General features: G+C 38.7%; 1 protein-coding gene across 4 annotated transcripts in view; it reads left to right on the forward strand.

Annotated features, from left to right (window-relative positions):
* The first annotated feature begins 6,815 nt into the window (after window positions 1-6,815).
* Window positions 6,816-16,565, forward strand: part of lclat1 (lysocardiolipin acyltransferase 1) — a 28,946-nt gene continuing 19,196 nt past the window's right edge. For 2 of the 4 annotated variants that reach the window (XR_014533385.1, XM_083540514.1), the window contains exon 1: window positions 6,816-7,507. The gene's annotated coding sequence lies outside the window, so the exon portion shown is untranslated. The remainder of the gene's footprint in view (window positions 7,508-16,565) is intronic. The other 2 variants (XM_083540515.1, XM_083540516.1) reach the window with 2 other exon arrangements.

Consider the following 16,565-nt stretch of genomic DNA (forward strand, 5'->3'; position numbering starts at 1 on the left):
CCACCACTCCCCCGCTTTACAATCTGCAATGTCTTAATATTTATGGAAGGAGTCTCCGGTCTCAGTCAGATGTAAAGCTGTAACTTTTCACATGTAGGACAGAGGACATAAAGCTTTATGGTTTGTGTTTTTTTTTTTATTAGTATTATTATTCCTTTCAGCTTGTAAAAGTTTGTGAGGTGAAATTAGTAAACCTGAACTTATTCTGTAAATGTGTGTGGTAAAAACTTTTAGAGCACCGCTTCTTTAATGTTTTGCTTGCTAAAAGAGCCTGGATATGATGTAGTATTGCATACCTAAAGTTAGATTGCAAATTGTTATAGATTTATATAGCAAAGTTATAGATTATAAAATAAGATCTAATGGTATCTTTATTAAAAATTCATCATTGCCTGTGTGTGTGTGTTTAAGTAAAAGGTTAGCAAGATGGTTCAATTAAAGAGTTCCATGCTGAGGTCTTCACGTTACATCCTGGAAACGATGAGTGGACATTCCACCCCGATAAAGACACCTCCTGGTTACACACACACACATAAGCAAAGTGCATGCGCACACCCCAGCTGAGTTATTTATGCAGTGGACAGTGTTCAGTCAGATTGTCCAAAATTACCTCATCATGATGTTAACACGTGTGTTTGTGTAACGGAAATAGTGTCGTGTAATGTGCATTCAGTAGGCTTTTTCGTAAGGGCAATAGTGAAAAAGAAATTCCAAAAATGGACATGCTTCATCTACCGAATTCATCCATGGTTGAGATCACAAATTGGTCTGTAATAGTCCCTAGAAGACTAAAAACTTTGTTCAACTGTTCAACTACACTGTATGTTTTTTTTTTTTTTGTGTGTGTGTGTGTGTGTGTGTGTGTGTGTGTGTGTGTGTGTGTGTGTGTGTGTGTGTGTGTGTGTGTGTGTGTGTGTGTGTAAGTAAGTAAGTAAGTAAGTAGTTAAGTAAGTAAGTAAATGTGAATCTAAAGTATACATGGACATAAAAATTGTGTGCATGTGCTTGCATGGAGTAAAATGAATGCGTTGGTATGTATGTGAGAGAAAGAGAAGGATGTGCACGTGTGTGTGTGTGTGTGTGTGTGTGTGTGTGTGTGTGTGTGTGTGTGTGTGTGGGCAAATGTTTTTAATTATTCTTAGGGTCATAGTGCTCAGTCACTGATAGCTCTTCTCTCTCATTCCCAGAATTCTTTCCATTGGAAACAATCTGCCACTGATCCTTGTCTCTCAACACACACACGCACGCACGCACGCACGCACGCACGCACGCACGCACGCACGCACACACACACACACACACACACACACACACACACACACACACACACACACACACACAAACACACCCTCTTGCTCACATATTCCAACCTGTCATCCGTGTTCACGCACTTACACCCCGAGCCGTCCTCACACAGAGCAGCAATCGCTCGCCACAAGTACTGCTTTATATAGGTGCTGGCCACACACACACGCAGACACACACAGTACTATCTATCTATCTATCTATCTATCTATCTATCTATCTATCTATCTATCTATCTATCTATCTATCTATCTATCTATCTATCTATCTATCTATCTATCATCTATCATCTATCTATCTATTTGTTCAAAGTCTATCTCACAGAATCGTCTCCAATGTCATTCTTCTCTCTCATTCTTGAGTGTATAAAATGTATTTCAACTATTAATAATTACTTGTAAGTAAGTGCTCTCTCTCTCTCTTTCTCTCTCTCTCCCTCTCTCTCTCTCTCTTTCTCTCTTTTTATCTGTTAACATGTCAATTTGTCGGTTTTCAATAAAGTATCATGACGTCAATTTTTTATTAGGTTGAACGTAATCTTGTGTATATAAGAAGCAGCTTAGAGCCCTGTTTTGACTCGTGCACTTTTTATTGCACACACCTACCCTATTAGCGTAACTTTTAGGTGTTGGGTTACAGACTAAAGCACATCTTTTTCCATACACAGCATGTGTTACTGGTCCTTTAAACCACCATCAGTGTCAGTTTCTGACCACAGCATTGCTGTTCAACTCGCTTCAGAGCAAGCACATAAGATCAACGCCACTGACTAGCGACTCGACTGTGAGCACATTTCAGGGTGAGGTTCACGTGGTTTTAACCCCAGCTAAAGCTAACAAAGCTAAAATACTTAATAAAGAATTAAACGTCAAACTCATATTTGTGTAAAATGATGTATAATGTAAAGTTTCTATTGTCACTTTAAAATCTGCAGTGTCTTTATATTTATGGAAGGAGTCTCCAGTCTCAGTCAGATGTAAAGTTTTTACATGTTGGACAGAAGTTATCAAGCTTTATGTTTTCTCTGTGTATTGCTGGTAACTTGAACTCATTTGTCTCTTTGATGCTCCATAGCATTAAACGTAGCTATACATAAATAAAAGCCATCTCATTATTTTCCTATGAACGCATGCCAGTGTGTTTTTTTATTATTATTATTATTCCTTCCAGCTTGTGAGTATTTTAATATGCTAATGCTTTAATCTCCACACTTCCTCCACCGACAATGATATAAGTCGCTGTGATTATTTATGCTTGGGGAATGTTCTGGAAAAACTCTCTAAGAAACAAAAAAAAAGAGATAGATAGAGGGATAGGGAGAGAGGTTAGAGGTCTTTAAGCGGAATATCCTTACCCCGCGAATGTTATTGAATCCGAATTGAATGGGTCGAACATCAAAGATGTAAACTAGCCTGAAGACTTGTAGAGAAATGGAAAACTTCAGATTGGAATGCTGATTAAGACTAAAAATATATTTGGATTATGGCACTTTGCAGGCACCCTTCCTTTTGCTCCTCTTCCAAAAAGAAAGACGGGGGGGGGGGTCAAAGGTCACAAGAATGTTAAAAACACCAAATTCTTTCCGATGAAGCCTTGTTAAAGTGCTATCTATAGTCTGCTTCTAAAATAAACCCGGGACAGAATGTCCGAAGTTGAAAAGAAAACATTCTCTGTATTTATGCTGTTTCTTCCCTACTGCTCTCTCTTTCATACACACACACACACACACACACACACACATGCTTTGTGTCCATATGTCTCTGAAACCACACGGACTGTCCACATCCTCGTGAGTTCATGCTGCGTGGGTTTAAAACAGTCCATATCCTCATCCTCACAAACATGTGCACATGTCCCTGAAAAAGACACAACATTCACACACACGTTCTATTTACACAACAAACAAAAAAAATTAAAATACAAAAGTCACACATAAAAGTATTTTGTCCCAGATGTCAGGATATTTTGGTCAGAAAAACTTGCTTTGAGGAGGATGAAATTTTTTTTAATGACATCATAAATCAAAACTATGGCATAAAAAATAATGCATCCACTGGAGAAATCCAGTTGTTCAAAAGCAACGCAAGGTTCACGTAAAAGTCATGAAGATTCTTCTAAGAAAACCTTACAAAGTGCTTGCCTATTCACAGAATTCTTGTAAATCCACATTATAATGTGGACCTGTAGCACAAGTTAGATCCAACCCCCCTTCATTTCTTTTATCTTTTCTTTTCTAGCCTTGTGACTGAAATCTGGATCTTTTGAGTTCTTTCAATCCTTTCTCAACTTCTCACCTCAGTCTGGAGGTGTCTTTTACAATATCACAGTCTATCAGTACAACTTGATGTTCTCTAACAGTATAAGGTGTGATTCTATAAAGAAATTTCCATATTAAGGTAATGCATCTATTGACCTGAGGGAAAGCTGGTAAGTAACGCAAGGTTCCATATGATATAAAGCTCTTGATGATTCCTTGGTAAAACCTTAGAACTTTTTGTATTTGAACATCCTTATAGAAACCTTAAACGTTACCCTATATTATTATGTGGACCTTCAAGTTCCTTCCAAACCGCCTTCATTTCTTTCATCTTTTCTAGAACAGGAAGCCTTATGACTGAATGTCAGATTTTTCAAGTTCTTCCAAACCTTTCTGAACTTCTTACCTCAGGCTGAAAGTGTCTTATATCCTAGTGTATCAGTACAGCTCAATATTCTCTGACAGAATAAGTTATGTCATAAGGTCTTTCTTCCCTATAGAAACCTTGAACGTTTGCCTATTTGCACAATTCTTGTGAAACCACATTGTTATGAGTGTCTGTAGTGCAAGTTAGATCCAACCCTTCTTCCCTTTTCTCGTCTTTTTATAGAACACAAAGCCTCGTGACTGAAAGTCGGATCTTTTGAGTTCTTCCAAACCTTTCTCGACTTCTCACCTCAGGCTTCAAGTGTCTTTAACAGAATAAACGAATAAGTGAGCACGTGCTGCGAATTCTTCAGGCCTTCTGCACGTACTTCATTAGCAGAGTCGCTGTTGTGGCAAGGAAAGGAAACGACAGAGATGAAACGATTGCTCAGACGGGATGAGACGCTCACCCAGACACGTCGAAGGTTGTCGGGGATTCGAAGGCACGAGCGAAACAAACGATTAGGGTTTCGGGCATCCGGCGAGAACGAAAGCAAACAGCAGAAAATGCACTCTGAGTATTGTTTGCATAATCATAATTGAGGTTGGCCATTGCGAATTATTTATGATTTTATGATGCTCATGCTCTGCACCGGAATGTAAAATAGGTAACATGAGAAGTCGATTTTAGTCTGCGCTCTTTGCTATTACACCATGTATGGTAAGGTTAGTGCTGGACGTCGACCATCTTTAGCATGAAGGATTTTTTGGGGGGATTTCAGGAAAAGACGAGAGTTAGTCTGTTAATGCACACTGGCATTAAATCTGTCACACTTCGATTCGACCTCTCGGGACAAACTGTTGACCCTGGAGTGGTTTATAGATAAACTTCTCAATCCCCTTTAGATAAAAGCACATGCCAAAGCGACCAGGTCATGGAAAAGTCTCAAGTCTGGCTAAGAGCTGGGGCCACACGTGTACACGTGAACACACACACATGCATACATCCTTTGGTGCTGAGATAATGTGATGGCAGGATTGGTCCCTATTAAAAGGGTTTATTTGTCGAGCTGTCCATTTTTCCATTGCCCTTAAATGGAGTGCTGTGATAACTCATGGAGGTCCCGGTTATACAAGCACTTCCAGTCTTCCATTTGCTCTCTGGATGAGACAGAGAACAGCGCAAGAAAATATTTGCTCAGTGTCTGCATGGGCTGGTTAATAGACGTTCTTCTGGCCCTTTCAACATTCATCAAGTGTAATTTTAATAGACTCGCCTGAGCTTTTCCGCGTTTATTGCTCGCTTTTAAAAGTACAGCGTGCATGTGCTGCGATAGCGATCTCTTGCATGAGGGTAGAAATCTGGAAAACAATGTGAACTGATTTGGCCTTTGTGCTTTTGTTACAGCAGGAGATATTTTTAGTTTCGGAGAAATGTTACGCCACTCGTTTAAGTACACCTTGTAAAAACGCCTTACTTCCGAGTTTGGAGGTTTTTGCGACGTCCCGCATTCAAAGCCAGGAATAAACAACAAACATGTGTGGGAGCACCTGCTATGAGCTGTATATTCAAACAACTATTTATAACAAATGTATACACACTGATGAACTGTTGAAGTTGTTGGAAAAGAGATGTCTTTTTTAACTTCTTTATGAAAGGAGTCTTTAGTTCCAGCACTTGGTAACTGTCAGTCATGCCTTTAACAGGAGAGTGTTCGGGGCAGATGAGGAAGTGGTTTCTTTATAGTATGACAAGATGCGGTTTAAGACATCTCCGCATGAAAAATAAAAAAATTCTGGTTGGTGAGGAAATGACAGTTTATAGCTGCTGTAACATAAGTGATAAGATTTAACTAGTGATGGCCACTGGTCACAAAAGTCAGGAATGACCAGTCACTGACCGCCTCTGTTTCTCAATAACCAATCACTGATCATCACGATTTCCCAATGACCAATCACTGATCACCACTATTCCCTCAATCACTGATCATCACGATTTCCCAATGACCAATCACTGATCACCACTATTCCCTCAATCACTGATCATCACGATTTCCCAATGACCAATCACTGATCACCACTATTCCCTCAATCACTGATCATCACGATTTCCCAATGACCAATCACTGATCACCACTATTCCCTCAATCAGTAATTACAACTGTGTCAAATGACCAGTCACTGATCACCACTGTTACCCAAAGAACAATCACTGATCACATCTGTCTCCAGTGACCAATCACTGATCACCACTGTTTCCCAAAGAACAGTCACTGATCACATCTGTCTCCAATGACCAATCACTGATCTCCTCTGTTTCCCAAAGAACAGTTACTGATCACATCTGTCTTCAATGACCAATCACTGATCACTACTGTTTCCCAAAGAACAGTCACTAATCACATGTGTCTCCAATGACCAATCACTGATCACCACTGTTTTCCAAAGAACAGTGACTGATCACATCTGTCTCCAATGACCAATCACTGATCACCACTGTTTTCCAAAAAACAGTCACTGATCACATCTGTCTCCAATGACCAATCACTGATCACCTCTGTTTTTCAAAAAACAGTCACTGATCACATCTGTCTTCAATGACCAATCACTGATCACTACTGTTTCCCAGAGAACAGTCACTAATCACATGTGTCTCCAATGACCAATAACTGATCACCACTGTTTCCCAAAGAACAGTCACTGATCACATCTGTCTCCAATGACAGGTGGGTGAAAAATAAATGGATGGATGGATGGATGGATGACTGAAAACCGATTGATGGTTGAATGAATAAATTAATGAAAAATGATCGGATGGGTGAATAAACTAACGCATGAATGGATTGATGAAAAAAGGATGGGTAAATGAATGAACAAATGGAATGTTAAATGAAGGTATGAGTAAACGCAAAATGAACGGAAGGATGAATGAAAAATAAATGAATGGATGGACAGATTAATGGAATGCTCGTCCCATTCACAATGCTGGAAGCCCTTAAAGACGTGGTCATTACTGTGTCTAGTGTAAACTTGTACCTGAACTCATGCCCGTTCTTTTGAAAGAAGTAAAGGGTGCCAGTATTTTTGGAGCTGACTAGCAACCAAACGGCGGCCCCTACTGACTACAGGCATGTTTACTAAGGAGATAAAGATCATGGCGGCCACCACAAGCTGAACATTTTCGACATTTGCATCCCTTTTAGATCTCAAAACGCTGTGACTTCCCTCGGGGTGGAAGAATTGGCAGTTCAGCTAAAGTAAAGATGTCTTGACTCGCTTCTTATCCGTCCCACGCCATTGCGCTAGCTACCTAGCTAAACGGTGACTCGTTAGCTTGATGCTACATTTTGAGTTTTCTTATTTATTCAAATGCCGTAAAGACACGTCATGTTATAGTTTTATACATTTTGGCTTCGACATGTTTATTCTGTGCGTAACCTTTATGTGAACAACAGTTGTGGACTTTATGCTGGATGCTATGTTGTTAGCCACCTAGCTAAGCAGCTAGCAACATCCTTCGCTTCCGTTATTGCCACCAAACCGGAAGTAAAAAAAAAAAAAAACAAACACAAGATTGGGGTAAGTTTCAAACGTTTATTTTTCTCTGTGGAACATGTTGAAAAACATTTTTTGCCATTAAAACTAAAGTTATGCACAAACCCTGAGCTAACTTGCTCTGTTAATAGCTTTACTACCACAGCCTCCTTGCTGCTTAGCCCGAGCTAACCCTAAAATACATAACATTAATGAAATAAGTTTACAAGGATTTAAAATAAACTCAAATAAATTATGTATTTCAGCTGAATTAACTATACATTATGTAATAGAAAATGTACGTGAATCTAACTAACGAGCTAAGACTACATCCAGGCTCAATTTCAAATAGCTCTTTCTGGGCAATATAGTGCACTAGATAGGGTGGAGATTGCAGTAGGTTACTACTAATGCATGGCTCCTATGAAGGCACTATGGTGTCATTTGGGACACGTAATGAAACCCAATAAGATTGTACGACCACATTGTTAATGCAGATGAATGAGAATATGAACTTTTTAATGTCAAGGTTTTGTATACATATATATTAATTACAATGGCAGTCAAAAGTTTGGATACACTCTCTTTTTCAGAGTTTTTTCCTTTTTCATTATTTTCAACATTGTACATTCATACATCCAAGCTATCAAACTAGGAAAGAACAACTATTGTAGTAAACAAACAAAAAGTTAAACAACCCATAATTTGCTTTACATTTTAAAATGTTCAAAGCAGCTATCTTTGACAGCTTGGCAAATTCATATCATTCTCTGATCAGATTCACGTGGTAGTCACCTGGGTTTCATTTCACATTTTGCCTGGTCAAGTCAAGTCAAGTCAAGTTTATTTGTATAGCGCTTTTCACAACAGACATTGTCTCAAAGCAGCTTTACAGAAAACAACAGTGAAGGTGAATGGTGTGCGTTTGTCCCTGATGAGCAAGCCGTGGCGACAGTGGCAAGGAAAAACTCCCTTAGATGATATGAGGAAGAAACCTTGAGAGGAACCAGACTCAAAGGGGAACCCATCCTCATATGGGTGACATCAAAAGTTTGAGGTCAAGAGTTCAGAGTCAACAGCATCATTAGTGCCACCACAACTACTGTACAAATCCATATTATGGCAAAACACACTCAGTTAAGTAAAGAGAAAAGACGGTTCTTTATTACTTTAACATGAAAAACCTGAAGAACTTTAAATGTATCCCCAAGTGCAGTCTCCAAAAGCAGGGAAGACCAAGAGCTACCTCTGCTGCAGATGAATTACCAGCCTCAAAACTGCTTCTCTTTCAAGTGCCAGACATGTACATAAACATCCTCTGTGCTATATATATATATATATATATATATATATATATATATATATATATATATATATATATATTCAGGTTGCAACTAATGATATTTTAAAAATTAATTAATCGGTTGATTTTTTTTATTTTATTTTTTCAGAATAACTGGATTAAAATAAAAAAGTTTGTTGCTAATTATAACCAGATAAAACCCTAATCTCTTCACAACTGAACAAAATGTGTTGTATTACATTTTATATAGATTTTTTTTAAAGCATGGCTGTCAACTTGCCATCTGTAATTATCGTTAAAACAATACAAATGTCGATTTACACAAACTGCTTTACCTCGCCTACTCAAATGCTGGTTTTTATTGTTTGTGTATTGATTTTTTAATTAAAAATTTTTTTTTTATTAAGTTTATTTTTTTTATTTTTTAAAGAAACAATCCAGCCTGAGAGAATTTGTTCAAGGAGAAATCCCATATATACAGTGAGGAAAATAAGTATTTGAACACCCTGCTATTTTGCAAGTTCTCCCACTTAGAAATCATGGAGGGGTCTGAAATTGTCATCGTAGGTGCATGTCCACTGTGAGAGACATAATCTAAAAAAAAAAAATCCAGAAATCACAAAGTATGATTTTTTTACTATTTATTTGTATGATACAGCTGCAAATAAGTATTTGAACACCTGAAAAAGTCAATGTTAATATTTGGTACAGTAGCCTTTGTTTGCAATTACAGAGGTCAAACGTTTCCTGTAGTTTTTCACCAGGTTTGCACACACTGCAGGGGGGATTATGGTCCACTCCTCCACACAGATCTTCTCTAGATCAGTCAGGTTTCTGGCCTGTCGCTGAGAAACACGGAGTTTGAGCTCCCTCCAAAGTTTCTCTATTGGGTTTAGGTCTGGAGACTGGCTAGGCCACGCCAGAACCTTGAGATGCTTCTTACAGAGCCACTCCTTGGTTATCCTGGCTGTGTGCTTTGGGTCATTGTCATGTTGGAAGACCCAGCCTCGACCCATCTTCAATGCTCTAACTGAGGGAAGGAGGTTGTTCCCCAAAATCTCGCAATACATGGCCCCGGTCATCCTCTCCTTAATACAGTGCAGTCGCCCTGTCCCATGTGCAGAAAAACACCCCCAAAGCATGATGCTACCACCCCCATGCTTCACAGTAGGGATGGTGTTCTTGGGATGGTATTCATCATTCTTCTTCCTCCAAACACGTTTAGTGGAATTATGACCCAAAAGTTCTATTTTGGTCTCATCTGACCACATGACTTTCTCCCATGACTCCTCTGGATCATCCAAATGGTCATTGGCAAACTTAAGACGTGCCTGGACATGTGCTGGTTTAAGCAGGGGAACCTTCCGTGCCATGCATGATTTCAAACCGTGTCTCCTTAGTGTATTACCAACAGTAACCTTGGAAACGGTGGTCCCAGCTCTTTTCAGGTCATTGACCAGCTCCTCCCGTGTAGTTCTGGGCTGATTTCTCACCTTCCTTAGGATCATTGAGACCCCACGAGGTGAGATCTTGCATGGAGGCCCAGTCCGAGGGAGATTGACAGTCATGTTTAGCTTCTTCCATTTTCTAATGATTGCTCCAACAGTGGACCTTTTTTCACCAAGCTGCTTGGCAATTTCCAGTGGTGTACAATTTTGTCTCTAGTGTCTTTGGACAGCTCTTTGGTCTTGGCCATGTTAGTAGTTGGATTCTTACTGATTGTATGGGGTGGACAGGTGTCTTTATGCAGCTAACGACCTCAAACAGGTGCATCTAATTTAGGATAATAAATGTAGTGGAGGTGGACATTTTAAAGGCGGACTAACAGGTCTTTGAGGGTCAGAATTCTAGCTGATAGACAGGTGTTCAAATACTTATTTGCAGCTGTATCATACAAATAAATAGTTAAAAAAATCATATATTGTGATTTCTGGATTTTTTTTTTAGATTATGTCTCTCACAGTGGACATGCACCTACGATGACAATTTCAGACCCCTCCATGATTTCTAAGTGGGAGAACTTGCAAAATAGCAGGGTGTTCAAATACTTATTTTCCTCACTGTACATACATCAAAACTCCGAATTAGGGTTTTATGTAGTTATAATAAGCAAAACATCTAATGATAACAAAGGTGTAGTTTCTTCAAAAAAATTAAATAAAAAGGAGTCAGATCAACCGATAAATCAAAAGATAAAAAGTCACCTGATTAATCTATTTATTTATTAAATTTTTATTACCCGATTAACCGATTATCAAAATAATAGTTGGTTGCAGCCCTCAATATATCCATAACAGCACAAAAAGAGAGTGCAGAAGTAAAGCATGGGGAGATGAACGCCATGTCGTGTTGATGCTTCCTGTTTAAAGACTTGATGAGGGTGCAAAAATACCAAAAAGCAGCCACGGTCAGTGCTTATGATACTCTGATGGCACCTGCATGGCACAGATAAAAAGCACCTACTAGATCTTATCATGAGATGGGATTAGCCGCTTTATAGGAAAAACGTTTTCATGCTTACTTCCTGCCCCTTGTACACCAGGAACTAAATAAATAATCCGGTTTTAGGAGCATATATATTTCCATTCCTGGGAACACTGCATGCAATGTGCTGTGGCGATTACTTTACAGTATCGGCATCGCCAAAGGTTTAGTGTTTTTGGCTATTTTTTTTTTCTTTTCAGAGTTTAAATTATGGGACAGGAATCGAGAAAGCATTATAAAAAGAAAGAAAAAAGAAAAAGAAAAAGGATGGTATGTTGTTTTAGGAAAATAATCAGCAATGGTCTTATCACCCCAACATCAACAGCACAAACCCTGAAGTGTTTTATTATAATACAAGTTCTTCCTTTATTTCAACAAAGATCGATGCCTGATATGTTTTTATCCATTTATAGTGACGTACTTGTTGTGAAAGATCTACAAAGCAAGTTTGAGAATGTAAAACAAAAACAAAAACAAAAAAATAATTTTAATAATCGATTAATTGGCTGATTATTCAGATGAAAAGTGTGTGTATATATATATATATATATATATATATATATATATACCTTAATTCAGATTATAAAAAAAAAATGCAAAAACCACAAATTGAGTGTAACTATATTTAATTTAGACATTTTAAAGTTTATAGTAGCTGCTTGTTGAGGAGGACATGGGGGGGATTTCTGTTTTGAACAAATTCACTTTCATGGTGTTGTTTCTTTTTGTATAAAAAAAAACCCCAGCATTTGCGTATTTTGCAGAGGGCAAGTTGAAAACCACGCTCAAAAATCTCTGTATGAAATATAATCCAATGTTTGGACAATTTATGTTAAAAAGAATACACAGACATTTAGTTAATTTGTGAAGCATCTAGAATATATCACTAATTAAATGTTGTATAGTAATTAAATATGTGCATAAATTAAATACACGATCGCTTTTTGAGCGCGGTAAAGCCGCAGTAAATCACGTTTGAAAACAGAAGTTACTGTCGTAGCAGACAAACGCTATAAGAAGAGAACGGAACGGAGAAACGCAGCACGCTAACTAACATGAATGGAAAAAAAAGGGAAAAAATATGCGTCATACAAATACGTAAACGTTCGCTGAAAACCACAACAGCAATTAAAAAATGTAAAGAAATGTAATCGTTTACTGCTGCTGTTATTTGCTGCTTTTGGATTTAGCGTTTGTTCACACGGTTTTAATCGAATCCATCACCATGTCGCTCGCGAGTCACGACCGAACAGATCCAGTGCGACTGTCCTGAAGTTACCAAACAAACAGTTTACACAAAAGCACGTCAATAAACTATATCATTTTCACATGATGAGGATTCTATACCACTTCTATGTGCTTCTATGCCACACAAGCTCCGCTTTGCATAACTTCCAGGTACGTTTTTCTTTGTTGCGTTTAATAGAAAATGCCCCCACGCCTTGGATGACTAGGGACGCACACTTGTTCCTTCTGCTGTTTTACCCTGTACTGTCTGCCATTTTCGCAGGCGGCTGTTATTTTACCGTCACGCTAACCCGTAACCTGAGCAACCCAGCTAATCGATAACGGTGTTCGTTGACAACAAATTTTATTATCGATTTGATCGTTCGGTTGTCGCAGCCCTGAATGTAAATGATCTTCCTATATATGTTTTTCTTTGTCAAATGACTGACAGCTTGATTTAAAAAAAAAAAATGTTTATTATTAAATTTTAATTAAGAGGCACGTCCGTAGTTATACCGTGAGAGATCGAGCGCGATATTCTAAACCTGAAATTAGCTTTTTCCAAGCAAACCAACAACGGCTTCCGAACTCTGTAATCGAGTTCCCATGATTCCCCGGGATAAATCAGTTTTTCCATTCAGGCTGAAGGAAACTGTCCTGTGAGTGTGTGACTTTTTTTTTTTTTTTTTATATTTTGTGACATTTACTTCCTTCATGGTGAACTCTGTACATCATGTCAGCATGGCATCTAAGGACTCTGGGTTTTTTTTTTTTTTCTGGGCTAACTGGTGTTTTATTGCTCATTACGATCATATCTTTTACAGCTTATGAGCCGCCATCTCCATAAACAGAGTGGAAAATCATCTCGAATTGATTTCAGTTTCACAATTATATGTACGAAGGGGTGCATCATCGAAACGAGCCCAGGGTTTGATGAGAGAGGCCGTAAATGCCATTTTGCCTCGTGTTTATTCAATTTCCAGGAAAAAAAACAGCAGATTTGTGATGGTAGTGTAGGTTGGAGAGAGAGAGAGAGAGAGAGAGAGAGAAAAAGAGGAAAATCAACAACACTGCTGCTGGTTAGTCTCAGAAGGACATTTATTAGGTTTTAAGGCAGATGTTGCGTATGCGTACGTTCAAAAAATATTTGAAAAAATCCTGAGATAAAAAAAAAAAAATTCTTTAATTTACTTTATACTGCTGCATTCTTAATTCTGATCGGTCAGAAGGTTTTGAGATATATATATATATATAATATCCTAATTTCTTTCTTTTTTTTTTTTTTTTTTTTTTTTTAGGGCCTCCTGACCACCAGAACAATCAAAACCTATTTGGAAAACTTAGTTCAGAAGAATGCGATCATACAGTATATGAGCAAAAGTTTGTGGACACCCATTTATAACGTTGGTATGTGCTTCTTTTTGAACATTCCACATGTAGTCGCCATCTGCTCTTATAATAACCTCCAGTCTTCTGGGCAGATCTTCTACCAGAGTTGGAGTGTGTTCGTGGAGGGTTTTTAGAAAAAAGGTAAGGTAAGGAGGCCTGGGTTGCAGTCAGGGTTGTGGTCAGAGCTCTATAGCAGGAGATCTTACAATCCGACCCATGTAAAGTATCTATACAGAGCTGGCTTTGTGCACAGGGGCATTGTCATGCTGGAACACGTTCATGCTGGAACAGGTTTTGGGTCTCCCAGTAGGAATGAAGGGAATTTCATGCTAAAATATCCAAAGACATCCTGAGCAGTTGTGGGTCTCCAGCTTTGTGGTAACAGTTTGGGGAAGAACCACATATGGCTGTTGAAGTCAGGTGTCCTGATACTTTTATCCAACGATTGTATATTTTATATCTAATCTTAAAAAAAGAGCGACAAAAGACAAGTAGGAAAGTAACACACATTGATGAACTATCCACTTTGTTCATTCTTGCGTGCCAAACAAACCTGCTAACGTGGGCGAGTTGTTCTGATATGCCCAAGTGTTCTTGTTTCCAGAAACAAACCGCCTGGCAGGGAGTCTCCTGGACAAAGAGTTGGCCTTTTTTTTCCTCCTATTGCACAACTGACAACACAACATTAAATTTAACTATAAACAAATAAAACGCATGAGCTGAATGAGTGATGCCAGTCTCTCTAGACCTGGAAAAGGAATAAAACGCTTCAAGCCTTCTACTGTGCATAGTTAGGAGGAAGCTGCTGCCAGTGTACTTTAGAACCCTTTCGTATACACAATCGCATGCCCATCGTTGCCCGACATCCCACGCAGCCTCGTTCAGATAAACAGGTCACACGCCCGGACGAAGATCGTAGTACGCTAACGCAATCTGTTTTGGTCCGAGTCATCGTTCTTGGATTTCATAGTCCTTTCATACACATGGAAATCAAGGGAAGGATAAATGATGCCTAACCTGATCTTTGATGAGTCATGATTTCAGAGGAAGGGCAGGAGCAGTCTTTAATTTTTTTATTTTTATATATACGACTGCAGCTCGAGCAGTCGCAATAAAAGGGGACAGGGATCAGCAGGGGTTTGTTGAACCTTCATGTGACGGGAGAAACAAGGAGGAAGTGTGGAATATGTAGGGACGCTATTGTGTAATGATTCGTTACTGAAATGATGTATACATAATCAGAGATGATGATGCATCAATTTTTAAGTGTGAAACAGTTTGGCATGTTTATCACGATGCATTTATTTAATAAATATTTTTTAGTGTGTTTGCATAGATTTATTCGCGTATAGTTATTAGTAGATGCGCTGTTCTTTTTTTTATTTTTTTTATTTTGTGACCCATATTTGATATGCAGATTGATTTTTCTCCTCACTGAACTGTTTCTCGAGCGCATTCTTTCAGCACCACCGCTGCTACGGGAATATGGCGCATCACGACACTATGGACATCGAGGCGTATCCTGAGAGTCAGAATGAGTTCAGTTCATCTTTAATTGTTTCCAGAAGGCAAATTGGTTGCAGCATATAAGAATATTATTTACCTTAAATCTAAAATCTTTAGAGCTGAAGAGATAAATGAATGTCTGTTTTACTACTAGGAGTTCGGTACCCCATTCCAGAAAGGTGGGAATGATCTAACAAACTGCCCTGGGCTTTACCCAAAAATCTATCTGTGGTATAACTGTCCCTTGTTTCCGCAAACAATATAGTCTTTGCTTCCCTTTCTTACACAAACCATCAGTACTTGGACTAAAGGACAATTTATTATCCAGGACATTACCCAAATACACATGCTGTGAATAGAGATTAACATGGCAGAGGTAGAGCTGCATCTTCCTGGAGACAAAACATATTGGTTTTATTGCTGGTTTTATTTAAGTAAATGGATGATTTGCTGTCTGTCTGAACCAAAGTAATCAAAGTGAACGATCTGTACTATGTTGAGTTGCATAGCATCCTATTTTTTCCATTGCATCATATTGCACTGTTTTGAATCAGATCGCACTGCACCGTAACAGGGGCGTATCGTATCGTATCGTATCGGTAGCCGCCTCATATGTATCTTTTATGTGTCGTATCGTTGGCTATGCACCGTGATGCGAATCGCATCAGCCTCATTTAGGGAGAGTCACAGCCCTAATATATTTATATATTACTACTGTGCTGTGCATATTTATTTATATATAGACACAATAATGTGCAGATGTTTTGGGTATGTGTGGAAGAAATAGTGGAAAGGATGCCTTTTTATTTGTTTTTATCGGCGAACAGAAGAGAAATCCAAATCAATTCAATATATTTTTTTATACACCGTTTTTAAAGGAACTCAGTCGGTGGGTTGTTCCAAACATCTTGGAGAACTAACCAAGACCGCCTCAAATCCTTCTGACTCTTCATGTGATCCCTAAACAGACTCGATAATGTTGATATCAGGACTCTCTGGGCCCAAAAACGATCGTTTCCAGGGTACCTTGTTCTTCATTATGCTGAAGATAGTTCTTAATGACTTTGGCTGTATGTTTTCGCTGTCGTTGTCCTGCTGCAGGGTCAATTTGGGGCCAATCAGACGCCTCCCTGATGGTATTTCATGATGCCGACATATCTGCCGGAATTTCTTAATGGCGTCCTCAATGCTAAG

The sequence above is a fragment of the Silurus aristotelis genome (assembly GCF_946808225.1).
Source record: "Silurus aristotelis genome assembly, chromosome: 4".
Lineage (NCBI taxonomy): Eukaryota > Metazoa > Chordata > Actinopteri > Siluriformes > Siluridae > Silurus > Silurus aristotelis.